Here is a 24,343-nt window from a genome sequence, read left to right on the forward strand (position 1 = left end):
GTCAACCGATCACCATTTGGTGATGAGTTGGATCAGTTGGCAGGGAAAACTGATGGATAGACCCAGTAGACCCAGGCATATAGCAAGGGTGTGCTGGGAACAACTGTTGGAGTGCCCTGTCTGGAATGATTTGAACTCATACCTCCAGGAGAGCTTCTCCCATGTCCTAGAGGAGGTAGGGGACATGGAGTCTGAATGGACCCAGTTCGAAGCTTCCAATATGGAAGCAGACAGGGACAGCTGTGGCCGAAAGCTTGTTGGTGCCAGTCATGGCGGCAACCCAAGAACCCACTGGTGGACACCGGTGTGAGGGAAGCCGTCAAGCTGAAGATGGAGGCCTTTAGGGCCTGGTTGGCTCTGGGGACTTCTGACTCAAAAGATAGGTACCGGCAGTCAAAAAAGGGAGCAACAGCTGTAGCTGCAGAAGCAAACTCCAGAGCATGGCAGGAGTTTGGACAGGCTATAGAAAATAACTTTCGGTCAGCCTCAATAAGGTTCTGGAGAACCATCCGGCAGCTCAGGAGGGGTCGGAGGAGCTTCACTCAAACTGTGCTCAGCCAAAGTGGAGAGACCTCTAATGAGGACATTGTCGGGATGTAGAAGGAGCATTCTGAGGAACTCTTAAGTCCAAGAGATATGCCTCCCTTACAGGAGTCAGGGCCAGAGGCTTCTGGGATATCAGAGTCCATTTCCCTGGTGAAAATCACTGAGATAGTTGGCAAGCTCCTGTGAGAGAAAATTTAATATTAGATATTATTTCTAAAAGCAAATATATCTATGCAGTGTCCAGTAGGGTAGGTGCTTATGGAAAATAACTGAGAGATGTAATGTTGCAAGCTGTATCAAGGTGCAGGAACTAACAAAGATAGACTGGGTGAGAACACTGCTATATTGATGCTCTAATATGCAAGTTGAGACCGAAACAGGGCACGGTGACCTAAGATTGGAGACAAAACAAATAACGCGTTTGCGTAAAGTGTGGATAACAGAATGAGGTTCACATGCTTGGAAAATCCCCAGAGAAGAACGAGCCCGAGAAAGCAGAAAGTTATTGAAGGGGGCGTATAGACTCAGCACAACAGGTGTATAAGTAACTCCTGTATGCTTTGGTGAGAGAGAACCTCTGTACAGAGACTCTCTGCACAGAGATTCTCCCACGTTAACGTGTATTGCGCATTAAAGAAAATATATTCTATTCAACTCTGATTGTCCGTGTGACTCATTTTTCTTCCACACTCCAGAATGGCAAAGCACCGGGGGTGGATTAGATTCGCCCTGAACTGCTTAAGGCCCTGGGTGTTGTGGGGCCATCATGGCTGACATGACTCTGCAATGTTGAATGGACCTTGGGGACAGTGCCTTTGGATTGGAAAACTGGGAAGGTGGTCCCTATCTTTAAGAAAGGGGACCGGAGAGTGTATGCCAACTATCGAGGTATCACACTTCTCAGCCTCTCGGGGAAAGTCTATGCCAGGGTGCTGGAAAGGAGGTTCCGGCTGATCGTTGAACCTCAGATTTAATTGGAACAATCAGGATTCTGTCCTGGCCATGGACCAGTGAATCAGCTTTTTACCCTCTCACAGATAATTGAGGGGGAATAGTAGTTCGCTAATCCAGTCTACATGTGTTTTCTGGACTTGGAGAAGGTCTACAACTGTGTTCCCCAAGAAATTCTGGAGGTGCTTAGGAAGTATAGGGTGCCAGGGTCACTACTGCAGGCCACTCAGTCTCTGTACACATGGAGCAAGAGCTGTGTCCGCATACTCGGACACAGGGACCATTAAGTCAAGCCCGTTCAATGTAGGTGTTGGACTCCACCAAGGCTGTGCCTTGTCCCCACTCCTCTTTGTAGTTTTCATGAACAGGATATTAAGGCGTACTCGAGGTCAGGAGGGCATTCTATGTGGGAGTCAGAAGGTGATGTCTCTGCTTTTTATGGATGATGTTCTTTTGGCACCGTCACATGGTTGCCCCCAACACGTACTGGAGCAGTTTGCAGCCGAGTGTGAACGGTTGGTATGAGGATCAGCACCTCCAAGTCTGAATCCATGGTTCTCTCATGGAAAAGGTAAGGGGAGAAAATTTCCCCCAGATGGAGGAGTTCAAGTATCTTTGGTTATTGTTCACGAGTGAGGGGAGAAGACAGCGTGAGATCGGCCGCAGAGTGGGAGCAACAGCAGCAGTAATTCAGTTGTTGTACCGGACTGTAGTGGTGAAGGGGGAGCTGAGCTATAAGGCAAAACTCTCTATTTACCAGTCAATCTACGTCCCTACCCTCACCTGTGATCATGAGCTCTGGGTAATGACTGAAAGAATAAGATCGCAGATACAAGTGGCTGAAATGAGCTTCCTCCGCAGGGTGTTGGGACTCACTCTCCATGAGAGAGTGAGGAGTACGGACATCTGGGAGGAACTTGGAGTAGAGCTGCTACTCCTCCACATTGACAGAATCCAGTTGAGGGGATCCCGGCACCTGATAAGGATGCCCCCTGGGCTCCTCCATTTGGAGGTATCCCAGGCACGGCCAACTGGAATGAGGCCCAGAGGTTGGCCCAGGACCCGCTGGAGGGATTATATCTCCCAGTTGGCCTGGGAACGTCTGGGGATCTCTTGGGCTGAGCTGGAGGAAATTGCGGGCAACAGGGGCGGCTGGGCTTCTCTGCTCTCCCTGTTGCCACCGCAACCCTAGAAGGACAAGCGGGCAAGAAATGGATGGATCCTGGATCCAGAACAAGCCATCGTGATTGACAAGGTCAAAGGCCTTAGTCAGGTCAAGGAAAACTATGTACAGTGGCTTCCTTGATTCTCTGCACTTCTCCTATCACTGTCATAGGAAGAAGATTATGTCAATCATGGAGCAATAGGAGAAGTGCAACTTTGGGTAGGATCCCATCCAGTCCCTGGCCCTTACCAGAAGGTAGGCTGTCAATTGCTGTGCTCATCTCTTCCAATGTGGGCATTTCATCCAGTTCTTTCATGAGTGACCGTCTCTCAATGGCCTCCACAGCTGTATCAGAGATGGTGTTCTCCCTAGAATACAGGTTGGAGTAATGCTCCACCCACCTCTCCATCTGTTTCCTTTAATCTCTAGTTACCTTGCCTGTGGTGGACTTCAGAGGTGCTGTCTTCTCCTGTGTAGGACTGATGGCTTTTTTAATGCCGTCATAGATCTTGTGGATGTTTCATGTGTTGGCTACTGTTTGAATGCACTCAGAGAGATGCAGCCAGTGATCATTTCGACAGTGTGTTGCTGTTTCCTGGCTGTTCGTAGAGCCTGCAACATGACATGGGTGGGACATCATTCGTCTTTGAGTAGTAGTGCTGCTCATTTTTCTCATCACAGCAGTGAGTTCTCTTGACTATGCCTCAAACTAATCTTGAGATGGACCCTGTTTTCTTCCAAAAACCAGGAGTGATATGTTGTGAAGAGCGTCCCTCAGATGGATCCACCTTTACTGAGCATCTCATTTTGGTTGCTTTGCGGTGAGAGCCTTATCCAGAGCCATCATGAACTCCTACTCTTTATCAGGGTGGTTTATTTTGTTGACGTTAATATGCACTTTTTCTGATGGCCTGGTGTGATGGATTTTCTTGAGCCGAAACTTGATCCTACTGCACACCAGGAAGTGATTCGTGTCACAGCCAGCGCTCTGAAAAGAATGCGTCATAAACATCTTTCTGAGGTGACACTGCCTGGTGATTATGAGATCTAGTTCGTGCCAGGGCTTGGAGCATGGGTGACCTTGTGTTGAGGCTTCATCTGGAAGAAAGTGTACGTGGTGCACATGTCATTGAGAGTGCAGAGTTCAAGCAAGTGTTGCCTCTTTTCATTCATGATTCCGACTCCAGACCACCCAAGGAATTCATAATCAGCACCCACTCTGGCACTGAAATTGCCTAGAAGCAGCAACTGCTCCTGACTGGGGATGCTCTGAATGACTCTCTGCAGCTGGTTGTATAACTCATCTTTGGTTTCTTGAGGGGAGTACAGCGTTGGAGCATAAATGCTGATGAGGCTGACAGGCCCATCAGTTGTGTACAGTCTCAGAGAGAGAATTCTCTCTGTTCCACTCACACCAGGGTCTATAGTTCCTGATGGCAAAGCCAACACTATGTTCCCTTGTTTTGTCTGCACCATTTCCCTACCACAAGAAGGTGAGTTCATTTTCTTGCGGTGCAGCTATGTCCACTTTCAACCTGAGCAGTTTGGTATCAATAACTGCGTGTTTTGTGTACGTCATCAATCTCCTGAATGTTTCCGGATAGACTAGTAGTCATGATTCAAACGTTCCAGCAACCTAGAGTGCCGGTCTCCATCTTTTGTTTCTTGTTTTGTCTGGTGCAGGGTTTCCATCTTCCTGTCAGGGAAACCTTAAGCTTCACGCAACCAGTGAAGCAAGCAGACTGTGGTGGGACAACCCCTGACTGACTCGGGACTGCCCAGCTTAAGTGGGTGGTAGCTGTCTAGTGAGATGTGATGGTCTCTCCCACCATCAGAAGCAGCCCCTGGCGCCTCACTCTACACTAGTCAAGCGTGACTTATCGTGGTTAGGCAATGCGGGAGTGTCCTCGCCAGTGTGCAAGCCTGGGCATGAATGTATGGAAAACCAGCTCTAGCCCACAGAGCAGGTCTACCCTCTCCACACCGTTTGTGAGATCCAAGGGAAGGCAAGAGTCAGTACAACTTAGCACCACCACACAGTCATCGCAGGAGTTGCCAGAACAATGCTGAAGACAGCAGCGGACAGCCTTAGGGATTTATCCAGATTTATCCTCAGGGTTGTCTCCCAAAGCCTTTCCCATAATTCCATATGGCCACAAGGCAGCAGAGGTTTGAAGTTGGAGTACTCCTTCTCCTAGGCGGGCTGCCTTCCCAGGCTGACAAGCCCCACCTACCTGAAGCAACTGGTTATTAAGGCACCAGTGACCCACCTTTGCCACTTCTCCTGTCTGTCAGAACGGTTCCTGCCACGTGAAAGCCACGAGTTTGGCTTTGGTTCTAAGAGGCTATTTGAGACGCATTCTAATGGGAGCATTTTATAGAACGTGGGAGCTTTCAAGGAAGTGGGAAGTTATCTCCACATCCACCCCAAGCTATGACAACTTTTAGAAACCAGTAGTAGTACTAGTAGTAGTATTATACAATGTTATAAGTACATTGTATGAATATTTGAAATGGCAATTAATATAAAGTGATAACTCTTTCTTTCAGTGTTGCTCTGTTTCCTTTATTTTAGCACTATTTTACGTTGACAAGAGCCACAGAACTAAATAAATGTATGTACAGGTAAATTTTACCATTTAACATATGAAAAAAGTTGCTGACTGATGCAACCTGTATGTACCATCCCTATATTCCTTCAGTGGTGAACACCATCATGTGTCCCAGTCAAGAAAAACTACCTGGTGAGCTTCCATTAATTTGTATGTATGGTAGGGTTACATAAATGACCAACCTGGAGTACTAAGTGTAAAACCTCGAGCAGCCGAAAGTGCCATTGGTTGATATTCCGAGAAATCAAAAGAATGGCCTCATACAAACTACAGTTAAACACTCGTATGGAATTCTACCAGACTGGGTTGTTATAGCTTAGAAGTCACTGTGTCTGATGAGGCTTGTAATGCTTGTATCATGGCTAAAGAACATGATCCTTTTTATGTGACCCTGTGGTACAACTACAGTTTTTTAAGCATTTTCCCATATAGACTGATGAATATTACAAAGAAGTCAACTTTCTTCCTAGAAACAAGAATTAAACATCACACACACACACACACACATACACTGAAGCCACTTGTCCCAAGCGGGGTCATGGTGAGCCAGAGCCTATCCCAGCAACACAAGGCACAGTGGTCTTTCATAAGATGTTCTGAACAACAGTAATATAAATGTAAATGTAATGTATCCATTTCTTCCATCACTTTGGCACTTGGCTGCTTGGCACTCTACTCCAAGTGTTGTTTCATTAACTGACAAAGCATACAGGGCAAACAGTGAAAAGAAATGGGGCTCTCAGCAATCACAACAGAGGAGGTGTGTGCTTAAGTTCAACTCTCCTGAGACAGCACGAATGTTTATAATTATTATGAATGTCCACCCATATATCTGTCCATATATATAGTTATTAATGTCTCAAAAACACAGATAACTGTCCAGAAAAATTGATATTCTGATCCAAAACATATTATCTGCAGGATGATTAGCCTAATACCTTAAGCTACATTTACTTATACCGATTTGGATTGTTCCTCTTCTAGTCACGTTAGGGGATGCCTTTTCTGATGAGTGTGCATTACACTTGTACTTTTGTTGTACTTCAGGACAGACTTGCATGTTTTGCAAGTGACAGTAGCACAGACGTCATCTTTAGTGAAGTATTTCCACACACTTGATGAACTACTGCTGGTTTGCTGTAATGACCCACCAGGCTCTTGACCTGTTGTCTTCTTGGAGGCGGCCATGTTAGTGTCAATCATGTGATCAGCGACTAGTCGATGTCAAGCTTAAAGCATCATCGCAGAACACTAAGGTCGACAAATCGACTAGTTGTCTAGTCTGTGTTACCCCTAGTGCAGCGTGATATCTAATTTTAATTTTGGTATTGCTGTGGGGGGTGTGGTGGTGCACTGGGTTGGACCGGGTCCTGCTCTCTGGTGGGTCTGGGGTTCGAGTCCTGTTTGGGGTGCCTTGTGACAGACTGGCGTCCTGTCCTGGGTGTGTCCCCTCCCCCTCCAGCCTTACACCCTGTGTTACCGGGTTAGGCTCCGGCTCTTCACGACCCCGTATGGGACAGGTAGTTCAGAAAGTGTGGGTATTGCTGTGTTAAGAATATCACCAGAGTTCTGAAGATCGGTGAAATAATGAAGAACTGGCAGAAGCTACAAATTCACTAAAAGTCTTTTATTACTGTTTAAGGACCATTATGGTAAATTTATTTGTATCATGACTATTTTGAATGCAACAAATGCAATTAAACTTAAAGCATATGCTTAAGAAACAAGACCTTCTTTTCTTCCAAACCTTTGAGATAAGTATAATTGTTCACTTTCTTATATTGCTCTGTTCCTTTATGATGCTGTATCCTTGTTTCACCAGAAATAGCAAGCCCCATTTTGAACATCTTATAATACGACAGTACCCAGACAGCCCTGTCAATAATGGAAAAAGAAAAAAAAATCAATTAATAATCAACACAATGTTTATTTACAACTTAAAATAAGAATTTTTTTTATTTGTCTCAGGTTGGAGAACATATTATTGACAGTACCAATAAATATATTATGACCTTACATGACAAGACGTGACAACATTTTGGTAACAAATTCTTGGTCTCAGCCTTGGACACATTTTTAGTGATGAACCGTGCAGCCAATAATTGATATGTTGCCCATTGACCTGTAAGATACAAAATACATTCAGTGAAAAATGAGAGTGTATTAATCTTAAATGTATTACATGAAAGACTGTGCTTACACTTCAGAATTTCTTTTATTATTATGCTTGAGTCAAAGTTATTACTATGCTATGCAGAGAAGAGCCATATGTCAAGTAAATTCTCTCTGTTCAAATTAATTTCCTTGAGAAACCTTTTGGGGATCTGTTTATTCTTTCAGCAATAATCTTACATGACAGACAGGAACCTAAGCAGAACACAGTACAATAACTAATGAAATATATATGGGCATTTTACAATTGAGAGATAAATAATTGAAAATGCCAGTAACAATAAAAAAGATTAAAGGTATGAGCCAAAAAGTACTGAAGAAATATTACCAGCAATTTATTATGTGATGCCATAGAATAGGAATGATCCATTCCAAGCTGTTATGGTGGAATGGAATGATATTTCTTCCCTGCAGGTTATTGTAGTTGCCCAGTGGAAATTTCCTGAGTCCAAATGAGCTTTTGAGAGCCTTGAGGCAAGAAAGGTATGTTGTCTCTGCAGCCATGCCAGTGATGCACAGGGAAAAAGGACACATGTATGAGGACCCACCAGCCTACATCACAGCCACCATGCCTGCCCACCGCGTTTCCTTTGTATCGCTCCTAATGATTGCTGTGTATGTTTGCGCATTGGGAAGGATCAGGCTTCTTGTGTTTCACTAATGAACTCCTGAAGAGTCTCAGTAACACTGATTAGAATGGATCAGCCAGCAAGCAGAATGCATCCTGTTCATTTCCCACATCCTTTTGCCTGCTCTCTCTCTCTCTTGCACTCACATTCTCATTATAATTTGCCTTGGTGAAAACAAAACCAAATGCTCATCCAATGTGACTGCCACGACTAGAAATGTCTCCATTATCCTAATGAGATTACTCTAAAGGCAGAGATCCAGTGAGTTTTTCTGCTAATCACAAATGTTCAGTGACTCACATCTGTGATCAGACTAGCCCTGGGCAATGGACCAAAACCAGGACCAAAGGAGTTGTACCAACTTAGACAGATTAGTTGAGGGGCTGAAGAAGTGCCTCCCTGGGATTTCAGGAATGGAGGACCCTTGAAGACATCCAATGATGCAATTTCCCAGTGTGCCACTAATTAAAAGGTCATATTCCATCAGGCTAATTTTGGGTGTTTAATTACCTAGCAAGTTTTAGGAGGTTTTCTTTGATAACCAAACAAGACGGGATGTAGGTTAGGCGAAGGAACAGAGAATAAAGTTAAACAGTGGTAAAATAAGTCTACTTTTAATGGACTGGAAAATTCTGGATTGGTTGCATATGCATGAATCTGATCACCACCTGCAACTTAATTTCTTTAAAACACAGATCCTTCACCTTCACGTCCCAGCTGACATGTCCTCCTGTTGAGAATTCTCTATCGAACTGGATAATTCACTTATTTTTCTTACCTCATCAGCTTAGAGCCTGGGAGTCATGATTGACACAAGTCTACAGTATCTTTCTCTCAACATATCACAGCCACAACCTGATCCTACCAATACATCCTTCATAACAAATGTAGGCTCCACCCCTATCTCTACGGAACTCTAAGCACCTCCTGGTCCAGGCCTTGGTGATATCCAGCCTGAACTACTGCAGCTTTCTCCCGTATGCTCTTCTGGCCTCTGCCATCAAACATCTCAGATACGGAATGCTGCTGGACAAATTGTGTTTGACCTGCCAAAGTATTCCTACGTATCTCCCCTCCTCATCTCTTTCCATTGGCTTCCTATTCTTATAGCTGCCTGGACCAAATTTAGAGTCTACAAAACTGTTCTGCTCCCCGAGACCTGATCACTTTTTACACCCCAACCAGACTGCTACACTCCTCCACAGCTGCCCACTTGGTGGTCCCATGCACAAAAGGTCCAAAATCAAAAGCACAAAGGTTTTCAGTTCTGAATTTGATGTGATGGAATGACCTCCCACTCTCACTCAGAACTGCTGAATTTCTCTCTACATTTAAGAAGGGTCTCAAAACTCACCTCTTTCGGTCTCATTGCTCCGCTGATTTCACAAGTGCATGATAAAAGCATAAGAGTTTATGTTTCTTTTGTTAATAATTTTTTAAATAAGAAATTGTTGAATAATGGAAAAAAAAACCTTTATGCAGCTACTAGTGTGATGTATACTGGATCATATGGTGGAATGTGAAAATTTGACTACTCTAGAATCACATGTCTCCATGCAGATCTCTCTTTCTGTCAATGTGGTGTGGTTCGTTGGTTTTTGTGTTGGTGGGTTAAACTTGGTTTGCTGGTTTGATTTTGGTAGGTGTGGTTTGGTTGGTTGTTAGGCTTGGTTTTGTTGGTGGTATTGGTTGATGGTTCTGAGTTGATGTGTTAGACTTGGTCTGTTTGGTTTGATGGTTAGTTTTTCTGTTGGTGGGAGTAGGCTTGGTTGGTTTCTGTTGGTGGTTGAGAGTCTGTAGATTTGGCTTTGTTGGGTGTGGCTTGGTAGTTGGTTATTGTTAGCGGGTTGGCTGGATGGCTGGTTTGTTGGGTTAGGCTTGCTTTCGGAGTTTTGTTGGTGGGTGTGGTTTGGTGTTTTGTGTTTGTGAGTTAGGCTTGGTTTGGTTATTTGTTGGTAGGGTTAGATCTGGCTTGTTGGTTTGATTTTGTTGGTGGAATTAGTTTCGGTGTGGTGGGTGGATTAGGTCAGTTAAGCTTCTTGGTTTCAGGGCATGAAGATGTATACTGGTTATGCTGGGTGTTGTTCTCTGTGGCTTCAGGTTGATAACTGGACTGGGTCCTTGTGTACAGCCGTTGAAAAATATGCACGGGGTATAACATCTTTTCCTGTATATCTTGAACGTGTAATCAATCTGCACTGCAAGATGTACAAATGTGTATGCAACCTCGTAAAAATAGAACAAATTGTTGACAGTTTTCAATCCAGTTAAAAAACAGAATTACTGAAGAAAACTATTCAACTGATGCAAATACATATTGAAAAATCCAGCTACTTCTAAGTGCTCTGTTCACACGCCAGGAAAGTAGCGAAGGGAAGGTTGTCCTTCTGCTGAAATGAGCCTCAGTGGCTTTATCCAAAGGTACCTGTAAAAGTAACAGAGTCCCCAGTTTTTTGTGCCTTCAACTTCACATCATCTGCATAGGCTTCACAAGCCTTGCCAGGTATCCAAGGGGTTACTTAAGCTGACCAGTGCATGCTAAAGATATTCAGAATCTGAAAGGGTGACTGTATAATGTACTCTAACTCAATTAAAAGGGTGGATCCAGCTATCAGCTAAACATCCATAAGAAATCTGTGCTTCAAAATAACACACTCTAAATTCAGTCTTGTTGTCTGGTAAATGCCTCTTTGCTATTGTTGAAAAATGCAGTTTTGACTTACTGATCTACCACTGCTTATCTCTGTCTGCTTCTCCACTGATGAGCAGTCCAAGAAAGCAACCAGCCTAATTTTCTTACAGGTATTTGAAATATTGATAACATGGCTACTAAATTGAGGTTGATATTTCAAGTTCCTGAATGTATGTTCCACAGTGCTGTCCGATTTAATGCATAGAAGATAATACCTGCTGAGTTCAGCAGAGATCAGTACTTTCTACCTGTCAGGTGGAAGGGTAGGTGGGTTGTGGTGGGTGTCTCATAGAGGAGTCCATCTGGAAAAAAGTAACCAAATGTCAGCTTTTCTTTCAGCTGTCTCTGAAAGAAAATAAAACAGACTTGTCTTCATTATGGAAACGGAAATTATTAACATGCTAGAGGTGGAAAATACAAGAAGAAGCCCAAGTTGCAGTTTAATCTTCAAAGCGCACACTTTCTAATATTTTTTAAAGCGAATTCTGAAGAGCTGAAAAAATGTAAATGTTTTATCAATTTGCTGGTGCTCCAATCTAAGTGGGTCTCCTTGAAAGATTAAAGAAAGGCTCAATGCTTATAAATGACTTTTCTTTGTTCTAACCATAGTCTGTGCAATTACCTTCTTTCTCTACCTGCAGGGAAGTACTTTTTAAACTGACAAAATTTACAAGGGCTCTGACTACACAGAAAACCAATCTGAATTTGAAGCCAATTAACACATAAATGGAACCAGACCAGATTAATTTTCAGTTTCAGCAAAATCCACTAGCATATTTAGGTGAGTATTACATTATTGGCAAAACTGTGACTTTGTGAACACTGTGGATTGCAGTCCACAAGCTAAAAACACATAAAAATATTGAATAATAAAATAATTCAGACAGGTTGTATGTTGCAACATGATACTGTATGATACTCTACAGGAAAAAGAATATTTTACATTCTGTGATTTAAGTAGGAAGTTTTTATGGTATGGAGCAGAGTACGAGAGAGGTTACTTCAACATCTTATTATGACACACACCTTCAGAAGCTGCTTGTCCCAAGCAGGGTTGTGGCGAACTGGAGCTTAGCCCGGCAACACAGGACACAAGGCTGGAGGAGACACACCCAGGACGGGATCCCAGTCAGTCTCAAGGTACCCCAAGCAGGACTCAAAACCCAAACAAACCAGAGAGCAGGACCTGGTCAAACCCGCTGTGCCACCACACCCCCTATTATTATTATTATTATTATTATTATTATTATTACTACTACTACATGACATGTTAAGTAGATGCCTTTCTTCAAAATGACATGCATCTCAGAGAACAATACACAAAGTGCATTACATCAACAAAAGGAGAGATTTGCACAGAGACATGATTCTACTGAACATTCAATTTGTCACAGTCTACCGTATTAACCAGTATACAGTACACAAGTAGGTACATATAGGCTTTTCATTCAGTATAATTCAAAATAATTTAACATAACAGATATATATATGTTTATCGAGCATAAACATCTATGTGTTTATTTTGTTGTAAGTAGTAATTGTAAATAACTTAACACTGTAAATTGCTTTGGAGAAAAGTGTCTGCTAATTTAATAAATGAAAATCTTTGGTTAAACAGAAATTTGCTAATATACAAACAGGAATGATACTGTAAAAAGTTAATTTTTTGTATGTTTGTGCAGATAGTGTGTTAAAACTGTAAAGAACTTCAGAAGCATTGAGTGAAATAGAATAGTCTCACAGCTGCAGGCCATTTGCATGCAAGCTGATTACTAGCACACTGAATTTGTATTGGTAGTGAATACAGTTTTCGACACAGAGATCTAAAAGAGAACAGTAATGGGCGAAAATACAGTTCTGTCACTTTTTTGCTTTTCACAATATCATCACTCTTTTTTTAACAAAAAAGCAACAAATGTCAAAGCTTGGAAAGGAGTTATTGAATGCTGTTATACTCAAGGTTCTGAAAATGATTCAGCAACAATATCTCTTTAGAATGATCTGAGCATCCTCTCTTACACATTCCTCATGTTAAAAGAAAAAATCCACACAAATCACAACACTGCACAGCAATCAAACAGAATCTATGAAGTTTAATTCAACTGTTTGGTTTATTTAAAAAGAAGGGTGGCACAGTGAGTAGCGCTGCTGTCTCACAGTGCCTGGATGGTGCAAGAGGATGTTGGTTCAATCCCTGCTCAGTTGGGGTAGAGTCTGCATGTTCTCCCTTTGGGTGCTATGGTTTCCTCCCTCAGTCCAAAGGCATGCTGTTCAGATTCACCTGTAGTGTGTGAGTGACAGAATGTGTTCCACTGATGGATGGATGAGTGACCCATTGTAAGTAGTGTACCTAGCAGTGTAAGTCACCTTAGTGAATAAGGTGTGGGAGCTAATAATGTTACACAGAGTTTGAGAAATTGCTTTGGAGAAAAGCTTCTACTAAGGAAACGAATGTAAATCTACAGAAGAGATTGTGTACATTCAAAATTCTGGATCATGGTGGCATTTTTAAAGGGCATCTCATTTAAGATAAATGTTCAGTCTCAACAAAGAGGAAATTTAACATGCATCTTTTATTTTCAGTATGTTTTTGTTTTGGTGTATTTTCACTGAGGGTGCAGTGACACAGTGGGTTTGGCTAGGGCCTGCTCTCTGGTGGGTCTGGGGTTTCCAGTCCTGCTTGAGGTGCCTTGTGACACAATGCTGTCCTGTACTGGGTGTCCCCCCCCTCCTCCTCCAGCCCTGCGCCCTGTGTTGGCAGATTAGGCCCCGGCTTGCCGTGACCCCGCTCAGGACAAGCAGTTTCAGTCAATGTGCGTGTGTCTATTTTCACTTGTCTGCGTAACACAACATATTCAGCACTTAGGTATTGAAAAGTGGAAAATGCTAACAAAATGCCACACAGTACATGTCTCAACAAAGGTATATCCATCGTGGTATTTGTTGAAGATGGCACTATACTGGTTCCAGTGAACTGTGCAAGCTAGAATATTTCCTAATGTTTTTCAAGCCACAAGTTGACAGCATTTCAAACTTCTGTAAGAGAAATTCTGCCTTGCAGGAAAGGAATTCTGTTTCACATGAAGTTTTCAGCAATCAGCCACAACTTTAAAATCACTGACAAGTGAAGTGAACAACATTGATTATCTTGTTACAATGGCACCTGTCAAGGGGTTGGATATATTAGGTAGCAAGTGAACAGTCAGGTCTTGAATTTTTTTGTGTTGAAAGCAGGAAAAATGTGTAAGCATAAGGATCTGAGCAATTTTTACAAGGGTCAAATTGCGATTGCTACATGACTGGGTAAGAGGTTCTCCAAAACGGCAGGTCCTGTGGGGTGTTCCCAGTCCAAGGAAGGAGAACCGGTGAACCAGCAACAGGATCATAGGCACCCAAGGCTCACTGGCTCATGTGAGGAGTGAAGAATAGCCCATTTGCTCCAATCCCACAGAACAGCTACTGTACTACAAATTGCTGAAAACCTTAATGCTGGACATGACAGAAAGGTGTCAGAAAACAGTGCATCGCAGCTTACTCTGTATAAGGCTGTGTAACCGCTGACCAGTCAGAGTGCCCATGCTGACTCCTGTCCACTGCCGAAAGTGCCTACAATGGGCACGTGTGCATCAGACCTAGACCATGGAGCAATGGAAGAAGGTGGCCTGGTCTGATGAATCACATTTTCCTTGAGATCACGTGGACATTTGAAGGTCCCCTCCGCGAACCGCCACCTTACCGAGGTGGAGGGGTTTGAGTGCCTGAATGATCTCAGGAGCTATGTTGCCTGGAGCTATATGCCCCTGGTAGGGTCTCCCAAGGCAAACAGGTCCTGGGTGACAGACGAGACAAAGCGCGGTTCAAAATCCCCTTATAACTACTAAATCAAGGATCTCGTTCACCCCGCCCGGTATGACCTGGCAGGCCCAAACACATAGTGAGGGTCTGTTGGGAACGTTTGGCGGAGGCTCCTGTCAGAGAGGTCTTCAACTCCCACCTCTGACAGAGCTTCAACCAGGTCCCGAGGGAGACTGGGGACATTGGGTCCGAATGGACTATGTTCCACACCTCCACTGTCGGGGCGGTGCTTCGGAGCTGCAGCCATAAAGTCTCCGGCATCTGTTGCGGCAACAATCCCAGAACACGGTGGTGGACACCGGAGGTAAGGGATGTCGTCAAGCTGAAGAAGGAGTTCTATCGGGCCTGGCTGGCTCATGGGACTCCTGAAGCAGCTGACGGGTACCGGCGGGCCAGACGGAGTGCGGCTCTGGCAGTCGCCGCGGCAAAAACTCGGGCCTGGGAGGAGTTTGGTGAGGCCATGGAGGAAGACTTTCGGTCGGCCTTAAAGAGATTCTGGCAAACCGTCCGGCGACTCAGAGGGGGGAAGAAGTGTTCCCCCAACACTGTTTACAGTGGAAGTGGTGCGCTGCTGACCTCAACTGAGGATGTCCTCGGGCGGTGGAAGGAGTACTTTGAGGATCTCCTCAATCCCTCCGACACGCCTTCCGTAGAGGAAGCTGAGGCCGGGGACTCAGAGGGGGACTCGTCCATTACCCTGGTTGAAGTTGCTGAGGTAGTCAAAAAACTCCTCGGTGGCAAGGCTCCGGGGGTGGATGAGATCCGCCCCGAGTTTCTCAAGTCTCTGGATGTTGTGGGGCTGTCTTGGCTGACACGCCTCTGCAGCATCGCGTGGAGTTCAGGGACAGTGCCTCTGGACTGGCAGACCGGGGTGGTGGTCCCTCTTTTTAAGAAGGGGGACCGGAGATTGTGTTCCAACTGTAGGGGGATCACACTCCTTAGCCTCCCTGGGAAAGTCTATGCCGGGGTACTGGAGAGGAGAATCCGACCGACAGTCGAACCTCGGATCCAGGAGGAGCAATGCGGTTTTCGCCCTGGCCGTGGAACACTGGACAAGCTCTATACCCTCACTAGGGTGTTGGAGGGTTCATGGGAGTTTGCCCAACCAGTCCATATGTGTTTTGTGGACCTGGAGAAGACATTCGACCGTGTCCCTCGTGGCATCCTGTGGGGGGTACTTCGGGATTATGGGGTTCAGGGCTCGTTGCTACGGGCTGTTCGTTCCCTGTATGACCGGAGCAGGAGCTTGGTTCGCATTGCCAGCAGTAAGTCAGACCTGTTCCCGGTGCATGTTGGACTCCGCCAATGCTGCCCTTTGTCACCGATTCTGTTCATTATCTTTATGGACAGAATTTCTAGGCGCTGCCAGGGAACGGAGGGTGTCTGTTTTGGTGGCCGCAGGATCTCGTCTCTGCTTTTTGCGGACGATGTGGTCCTGTTAGCTTCATCGAATGAAGACTTACAGCGTGCACTGGAGAGGTTTGCAGCCGAGTGCGAAGCGGCGGGGATGAGAATCAGCACCTCCAAATCCGAGACCATGGTCCTCAGTCGGAAAAAGGTGGATTGCCCCCTCCGGGTTAGGGGGGAGCTCCTCCCTCAAGTGGAGGAGTTTAGGTATCTCAGGGTCTTGTTCACGAGTGAGGGAAAAATGGAGCGGCAGGTTGACAGACGGATCGGTGCGGCGTCCGCAGTAATGCGGTCATTGTACCGGTCTGTTGTGGTGAAGAAGGAGCTGAGTCGTAAGGCGAAGCTCTCAATTTACCAGTCGATCTACGTTCCTACCCTCACCTACGGTCGGGAACTCTGGATCATGACCGAAAGAATGAGATCGCGGATACAAGCGGCAGAAATGAGTTTCCTCCGCAGGGTGGCTGGGCGCACCCTTAGGGATAGGGTGAGGAGCTCAGTCACCCGGGAGGAGCTCGGAGTAGAGCCGCTGCTCCTCCGCATCGAGAGGAGCCGGTTGAGGTGGCTCGGGCATCTGTTCCGGATGCCTCCTGGACGCCTCCCTGGGGAGGTGTTCCGGGCATGTCCCACTGGGAGGAGGCCTCGGGGCAGACCCAGGACACGTTGGAGAGACTACGTCTCCCAGCTGGCCTGGGAATGCCTTGGGGTTCCCCCAGAGTAGCTGGAGGAGGTTTGCAGGGAGAGGAAAGTCTGGGGGGCTCTGCTTAGACTACTGCCCCCGCGACCCGGTCCCGGATAAGCGGAGGAAGATGGATGGACGGATGGATGGACGTCTGGATGTGTGCGCGTCCTTTACCTGGGGAACAGATGGCAGCAGGATGCACTATGGAACGAAGGCAAGCCAGCGGAGGCAGTGTGATGCTCTGGGCAATGTTTTGCTGGGAAACCTTGGGTCCTAGCATTCATGTAGATGTTACTTTGACACGTATCACCTACTGTACCTAAAGATTGCTGCAGACGATACACACTCCTTCATGGCAAAGGTAGGGGAGAATGAGGTAAGATGAGCCAGTAGGTAAGCTGACCCACTCCCTGTATCTACAAACATTTGCTGTCATGTAACCATAAATTTAGGAAGCTTGGATCATTTCTACCTGGCTGTAATGGATTGAAGCCCATGGGAGAAGAAGAGAATATTCTGACACCAAAAATTGTTCTTTGCATGTCAAAGCAAATTTTCTGCATGCCAGTGATAGAAATAGACAATAGACACTGTACGCAAGTGATAGAGTCTAAACTAGGTTTGCTTGAGACTTTCATGTCTGCAGCTATGTCTTCATCTCTCAATGTAATGCATAAATTGTACTTTTGCTGAGATGTACGTCACTTTGGACAAAAGCGTCTGTTAAATTAATAAATGTAAATGTATTGTCCATCCACAGTCAACAACCGCTTGTCCCTAGCGGGGTCGCAGCAAGCCAGAGCTGTACCCGGCAACATAAGGCGCAAGGCCGAATGGGGAAGGGACACACCCAGGACAGGACAGCAGTCCGTTTCAAAGCACCCTAAGCAGAGTTTGAACCCCAGACTCGCCACACGGGGCACCAACCAAGCCTGCTGTGCCACCACACCCCCAATGTCTATTATTTTAAAGCAAATTTTGCCTGGTCTAAAACAATGTATCATACATATTGCTGATTAAGTAATTTCTAAATCGACATGAATTACTTAGCTGAAGATTGGCCTGAATTGTTACACTGTGCATTTTTTTTTTTCTTTACAAAATGGTGGCTATGGGGCAAAGTGAACCAAATGCTTTGGAGCAAATTGAACCCATGATTCAGCTTAACTCCCCCAAACATGATTTATATTTTGATGAAACAGGTATGACAACAGTACAGACACCAAAGCAGTTAGTGGTAGAAAAAGGAAAGAAGCAAATGGGAGTCATGTCATCTGCTGAAAGAGGAGAGCTTGTGACTGGTCTGTGCAGTCAGTGCAATTGGGAATGCAGTCCCTCCCATGTTTATATTTTCAAGGGTTAGATACAAAGACCACTTCATTACAGGAGCACCTCCAGGGTCAGTGGGTACCTCCACCAGATATGGCTGGATCAATGAAGACACCTTTGTTGAGTTTCTTGAACAGCTGGTTCAGCACACCGACTGCTCCTCTGACCAGCCCATGCTGCTAATCCTCGATAACCACGAGGCACACATTTCACTGAGGGCACTGGATGTTACAAAAACAAATGGTATTGTCATGCTCACAATTCCACCCCACACTTCACATCACTTGCAGCCTCTGTACAAGTGTGTTTGCGGTCCGTTTAAGACATCTTACAACAGAGCTCTTGATGGGTGGATGACATCACACTGAGGCAAAATAACCAGTTTATACAAAATCCCTGGATGTGTGAATCAGGCTTTCGTGTCAGCAATGACACCACAGACTATCTCTTCTGGATTCAAGTCCACAGGGATTTTCTCTTACTATAGCGATATTTTCTGTGATGCAGAGTCTGAGCAATCCATGGTGTTAGACAAGCCAAACTCTGAGTTGCAGCCTGCTGCTCCAGATGATTCACCAATGGTTTAAACTTCTACCTCTGCTGAACTGCCTTCACCATGCCCTACACATCCAAGTGTTTCACCAAGCAAGCCAGACTCGCAACGCAAACACACTGAATATGTGTATCCTACTAAAATTCTACCCTTACTTAAAAGTCAGCATCCCAGGCCACAAACAAAACGAAAGTGCATGAAATCAAGGATAGTGACTGATACACCTGAAAAACAGGCAATTGAAAGGCTCAACAAGAGAAAAAAATTAAACAAAAGCGGGAAAAATAAAGTATCAACGAACAAGGAAAGCTCAAGAGGAAACCAAAGAAGAAAAAAAAAAAATCAGTGTACAGCAGTTTTGAGGATAGTGATGTTTTTATCCCATTTGATGTCATTTCTGAGTATGAGAGCTCTGAGGATGACAGAGGTAAACCTGACATCTCAGATCTTTCAGCTGGTGACTTTTTAATAGTTAATTTTGTGAACAAATGTAGGAGCTACCGTTACATTGGCTTAGGTTAGAGCTTTGAGTTTGACGATGTGAGTGCAAGATTTTTTGAGAAGAATCCAGGGCAGTGCTAGCAGTGAGAAACCTACCTTTGCATTCAACGAAAATTATGAGGCATCTTTCCCACTGAGTGATGTGCTGATGAAGCTACCTCAACCTCAGTAGGCTAGAGGAACTGGAAGGAGGGAGCAACAATTCATATTTCCTTGTAACCTTGATAAATGGAATGTTGAATAGTTGTTTTGGTTGTGCAGTGGTCTTGAAGCTCTAACTGTGGCATATTTGTTTGTTAAGCTCGGGTTGATTTTTTTCACAAGTTCACAACTGTGAAACTGCCAATTAATTAAATTATGTTTAATTAATTAATTTCATGTTTTTAAGTTTAAACTTAAGTCTGGTGGTCAATTTACCCCCAGATGGCTCAACTTACCCAGTGACTTGGATCAACCTACCACTAACCTGGGGCAAGCTAAGCCACATAACCACTTTTTTTTGAGAAGTTATATTTCCAAAACTGTTTGCCAGAGATGCATTCTTATAATTTTGGTTGATAGCAGACATCCTGAAATATAAGTAGATGTTTTTATTTTACTTTCTCATTTTTCCTTACCTAGAGGACAAGATAAGTAAAATTTGGCTCATCTTACCCCATTCCCTGATGGCAGTAGCCTCTTTCAGCAGGATAGTGCACCCTATCACATTGCAAAAATTCTTCAGGAATTGTTTCAGGAACACGACAAGGAGTTCAAGGTGTTGACTTGGCCTCCAGATTCCCCAGATCTCAACCAGATCGAGCATCTGTAGGATGTGCTGGAAAAACAAGTTAAATCCATGGAGGCCCCACCCCCTCAACTTACAGGACTTAAAGGATCTGCTGCTAACGTCTTGGTGCCAGATACCACAGGACACCTTCAGAGGTCCTGTGGAGTGCATGCCTCGATGGGTCAGAGCTGTTTTGGTGGCATGAGGGGGGCCTATACAATATTAGCCATAATTTGTAGTTTTAATGTTGTGGATAATCGGTGTAGACTGATGCCAGTGCAGCACTGTCCAGTGATACACTTTTATGGTTCTATTGTAACAAACCACATTACGGGGAGTATGAGTGGGGAAAACATTGTAAATATTTCCGTATGTGTTTCCATAAACCTCGTTCTGTACATCGTGGAGGTGGAGTCGGTGTTCTTTTCAATAATAGATTACAAACAACACCAAGAAATCATGATAATATCACCTCATTTGAAGTTCTACAACTAGATTTCAACTCAAAACCCAATATATTTATATTCCTTATCTACGGTCCACTTGGACCACACTCCTCTTTGCTCGAGGAATTAAGTGACTTCATAACCGATTTAGTCATTAATCATGACAAAATTATCCTGACTGGTGATTTCAATATTCATATAGACGTGTCGTTGGATACTCTCACTAATAGTTTTACGTCTCTCTTAAACTCCGTCGGTTTAACTGAAGTTGTTTTTGGTCCTACTCACTGACGTAACCATACGCTCGATATCATCATAACCTATGGCGTAGATGTCCATCACGTTAATATTATCCCTTTAAACGAGGCTATTTCTGATCATTTATTAACCTTTGATCTATGCCTGCCGGTGCCATCTGACAATAGTAAGACCAAAATCATGCGGCATATTGATGAAAATACTACTGTTAAAATTGTTGATCATATTACAATTTCGGATTTTGGAACGAGCGTAGATATTGATCAAATGGCTTTAGATTATAATTCAGTGGTAAAATTCGCCCTAGACTCTGCGGCTCCACCAAAAACTAAACTTATACGAACTGTAAAGTTAGAATGTGGTAAATTAGAGCATATGTGGCGTTCAACTAAACTAAACGTTTATTACGTAGCCTGGTCCGATTGTCTAAAAAAATATTAAAAAAAGCACTTTTTCATGCCAGATCTAAATCCTACGCAGAGCGAATTGATGAAAATCAGAAGAACCCTCGCTTCCTGTTTAATACCATGTCTTACTTAACTGGTAAACACAAAGATAAACAATGTGTTTCTGCTGCCATTACTAATGATCAATTTAAGTCGTTTTTCAAAAATAAATTAGAGAATATCTGCAAATCCATAGTGCCCTGTAGTTCGGTTTAAACTAGCATAAGCGCTTCTGACGATGATAATATTAGTTGTCTACACCATCTCAGTAGCTTAAACGTAATAACTGTAGAGGAAATTACCGTGCTAATTCGCTCTATGAAAGGTACTACCTGTTCTTTACACCCAATCCCCACCAAATTACTGAAAGCTGCAGTTTCCATCCTTGCAGAACCTATTGTTAATATTGTTAATACGTCATTACTAAATGGCTGTGTTCCAAAAGCTTTTAAAATCGCCATTATTAGATCCCTACTAAAGAAATCGGATCTGGATTGCAATAGCCCATGTAATTATAGACCAATCTCCAATATACCGTTTTTATCCAAAATTCTAGAAAAAATCGTAGCTTCCCAAACTGTAAAATATCTTAATCATCATAATATATTTGAAAAATTTCAGTCTGGTTTCCGCACTAGTCACAGCACTGAAACGACACTCACGCCTGCTGTTAATGATATTCTCATCTCTTCTGATGCTGGTCAGATCTCTATTCCTATCTTACTGGAGTTGAGTGCTGCATTCGATACTGTAGACCATAGTATCCTACTGAGTAGACTTGGAAACGTGGCTGGACTAAGAGGTACCGTTCTGAAGGGGTTTGAATCGAATTTACCTAACCGTGAACAATTTGTACTGAAATCTGATGACTGCACCCCCTCCATCTCAACTACGGTTCAGTATGTTGTGCCACAGGGCTCTGTGTTGGGACCATTACTGTTCCAACTCTATATGTTACCATTGGGTGACATTATTTGCAAACACAATGTGACTTTCCATTCATATGCTGATGACACACAGCTATATGTATCGTTTAAGCCTGATAATCCATCACATGTGCTGTCTAATTGTTTTAGCAGTATAAAATTATGGATGAGTAAACATTTTTTATCTCTAAATGCCAGGAAAACAGCGGTACTTGTGGTATATGGTGATGCCAAAACTCTCGACGTAAACACGCCAATCTTTACAACAAATGGTATTACTTTCAAGCATACGGTTTGTGTCAAGAATTGGTACAGTTGGTACAAAATGCTGCTGCGAGAATTGTCACTAGAACTAAGAAGTACGACCATATAACACCTGTACTTAAATCGTTACATTGGCTCCTGGTCGCTTATAGAGTTAAATATAAAATCCTACTTTTACCCTGTAAGGCAGCACATGGCATTGATCCGGCTTACCTTTGTGAGATTATTGATTCTTATATCCCTGGACGATATCTTCGTTCATTGGATGCAGGTTACCTTAAAGTACCTGTGATCAATAAGACCTCAATACGAGGTTGTGTCTTTAGTTATAGAGCACCTAAACTGTGGAATAGTCTACCAGTTATTGTCAGAAATGCCCTGTCTGTTTCTGTTTTCAAATCCTGACTAAAGACTTATATGTTCACTCAGGCATTCCACCTCGAAATGTAATTCCACCTGCCTTGGTTGTTTTTTATCACCTTTATGAGAAAGTACCATGGCGCCGCGAATGGCTGCCTTGGTGTGGAGCTCCACAGTTGTTTTAATCATCTTGATACATGATGGCGCCGCGGATGGCCGCCTCGGTGTGGAGCTCCACAGTTGTTTTAATGTTTTTGTTAGTTTGCCCTGTCTTTAGTTATACTCCGACAATCAGCTTTACCAGGGAAGAACTGCTGAACATTCGGCAGTACACATCACCCGACATTTTACCGGTTTTTGACTATTCTGACGTTTTGCTGGACATTGTTGTCGGAGGTGCAGCGGCGCTGCTCAAGCGCTCCAAGCGCTCCAAGACGCGCAAGCGCGGAAAGCGAGCCGGAGCGCTTGTCAAGCTCCGAAAGCGCGGCTTTAGAACAGCGCTGCCTAGTATTCATCTGGCGAACCTCCGCTCCTTACCCAACAAAATGGACGAACTTTTCCTCCTGTCCCAAAGAAACAAGGACTTTTTCAACTCTGCTGCTCTGTGCTTCACGGAAACCTGGCTGAATGAAGCCATCCCGGACAGCGCGCTACATCTGCCGGGCTTCCAGCTGTTCAGAGCGGATCGCGACGCGGAATCAGCGGGGAAATCACGTGGAGGTGGGACATGCTTCTACATCAACGAAAGGTGGTGTACAGATGTGACAGCGTTGAAGAAGATGTGCTGTCCCGACCTAGAAGCGCTCTTCATCAACTGCAAGCCTTTCTACTCGCCGCGAGAGTTTTCCTCGTTCATCCTCGTAAGTGTTTACATTCCACCGCAAGCGTGCGTGAACGCAGCGCTGCAACAGGTGGGCGACCAGATCACTGACACAGAGCAACAACACCCGGACTCTGTTATAATCATTCTCGGGGACTTTAATAAAGCAAATCTCTCCCGTGAACTGCCAAAATACAGACAGCATATTACATGTCCCACCAGAGACAGTAATATTTTGGACCACTGCTACACCACGGTAAAGGATGCATACCACTCTGTTCCACGGGCAGCTTTGGGGCTCTCTGATCACTGCCTGGTTCATCTTATACCGACCTACAGGCAGAAACTGAAATCAGCTAAACCTGTAATAAGGACTGTTAAAAGATGGACTGGGGAAGCAGAGCAGGACTTACAAGCCTGCTTCGAGTGCACTGACTGGAGTGTTTTTGAGGCTGCTGCTAGCGATCTGGATGAGCTCACAGACTCTGTAACATCATATATCAGTTTCTGCGAGGATATGTGCATCCCTACCAGGACTCGTTTAACATACAACAATGACAAACCGTGGTTCACTGCAAAACTCAGACAGCTTCGTCAGGCCAAAGAAGACGCCTACAAGAACGGGGACAGAGTCTTGTATAAACAGGCCAAAAACACACTGGCAAAGGAGATCAGAGTGGCTAAGAGAAACTACTCTGAAAAGCTGAAGAAACAGTTTTCAGCCAATGATCCTGCGTCGGTGTGGAAAGGCATGAAAGACATCACAAATTACAAGACACCACCCCCCGGCACCGTGTCAACTCAACAACTAGCCGACGATTTGAATGAGTTTTATTGCAGGTTTGATAAACCCTGCCTCACACCCTACACCCATTCAGACCCTCTCTCCACCAATCACTTAACAACTCAAGTAACCCCCACCTCCCCCCCTCCTGTACCTTTGATCTGCGAAGAGGAGGT

The 24,343-nt window shown here is 44.4% G+C and overlaps 1 long non-coding RNA gene and 1 pseudogene across 1 annotated transcript; both read right to left on the reverse strand.

Annotated features, from left to right (window-relative positions):
- Positions 1-24,343, reverse strand: part of LOC114912125 (uncharacterized) — a 91,707-nt pseudogene that overhangs the window by 51,662 nt on the left and 15,702 nt on the right.
- LOC108929483 (uncharacterized) lies at positions 6,954-9,311 on the reverse strand. The gene is made up of 3 exons (XR_001965765.1): positions 7,775-9,311; positions 7,292-7,396; positions 6,954-7,149 (listed from the first exon to the last, which is right to left on the reverse strand). It is a non-coding gene; the product is annotated as an uncharacterized LOC108929483 (long non-coding RNA).

The sequence above is a fragment of the Scleropages formosus genome, chromosome 13 (genome assembly GCF_900964775.1).
Source record: "Scleropages formosus chromosome 13, fSclFor1.1, whole genome shotgun sequence".
In the NCBI taxonomy this organism is placed as follows: Eukaryota; Metazoa; Chordata; class Actinopteri; order Osteoglossiformes; family Osteoglossidae; genus Scleropages; species Scleropages formosus.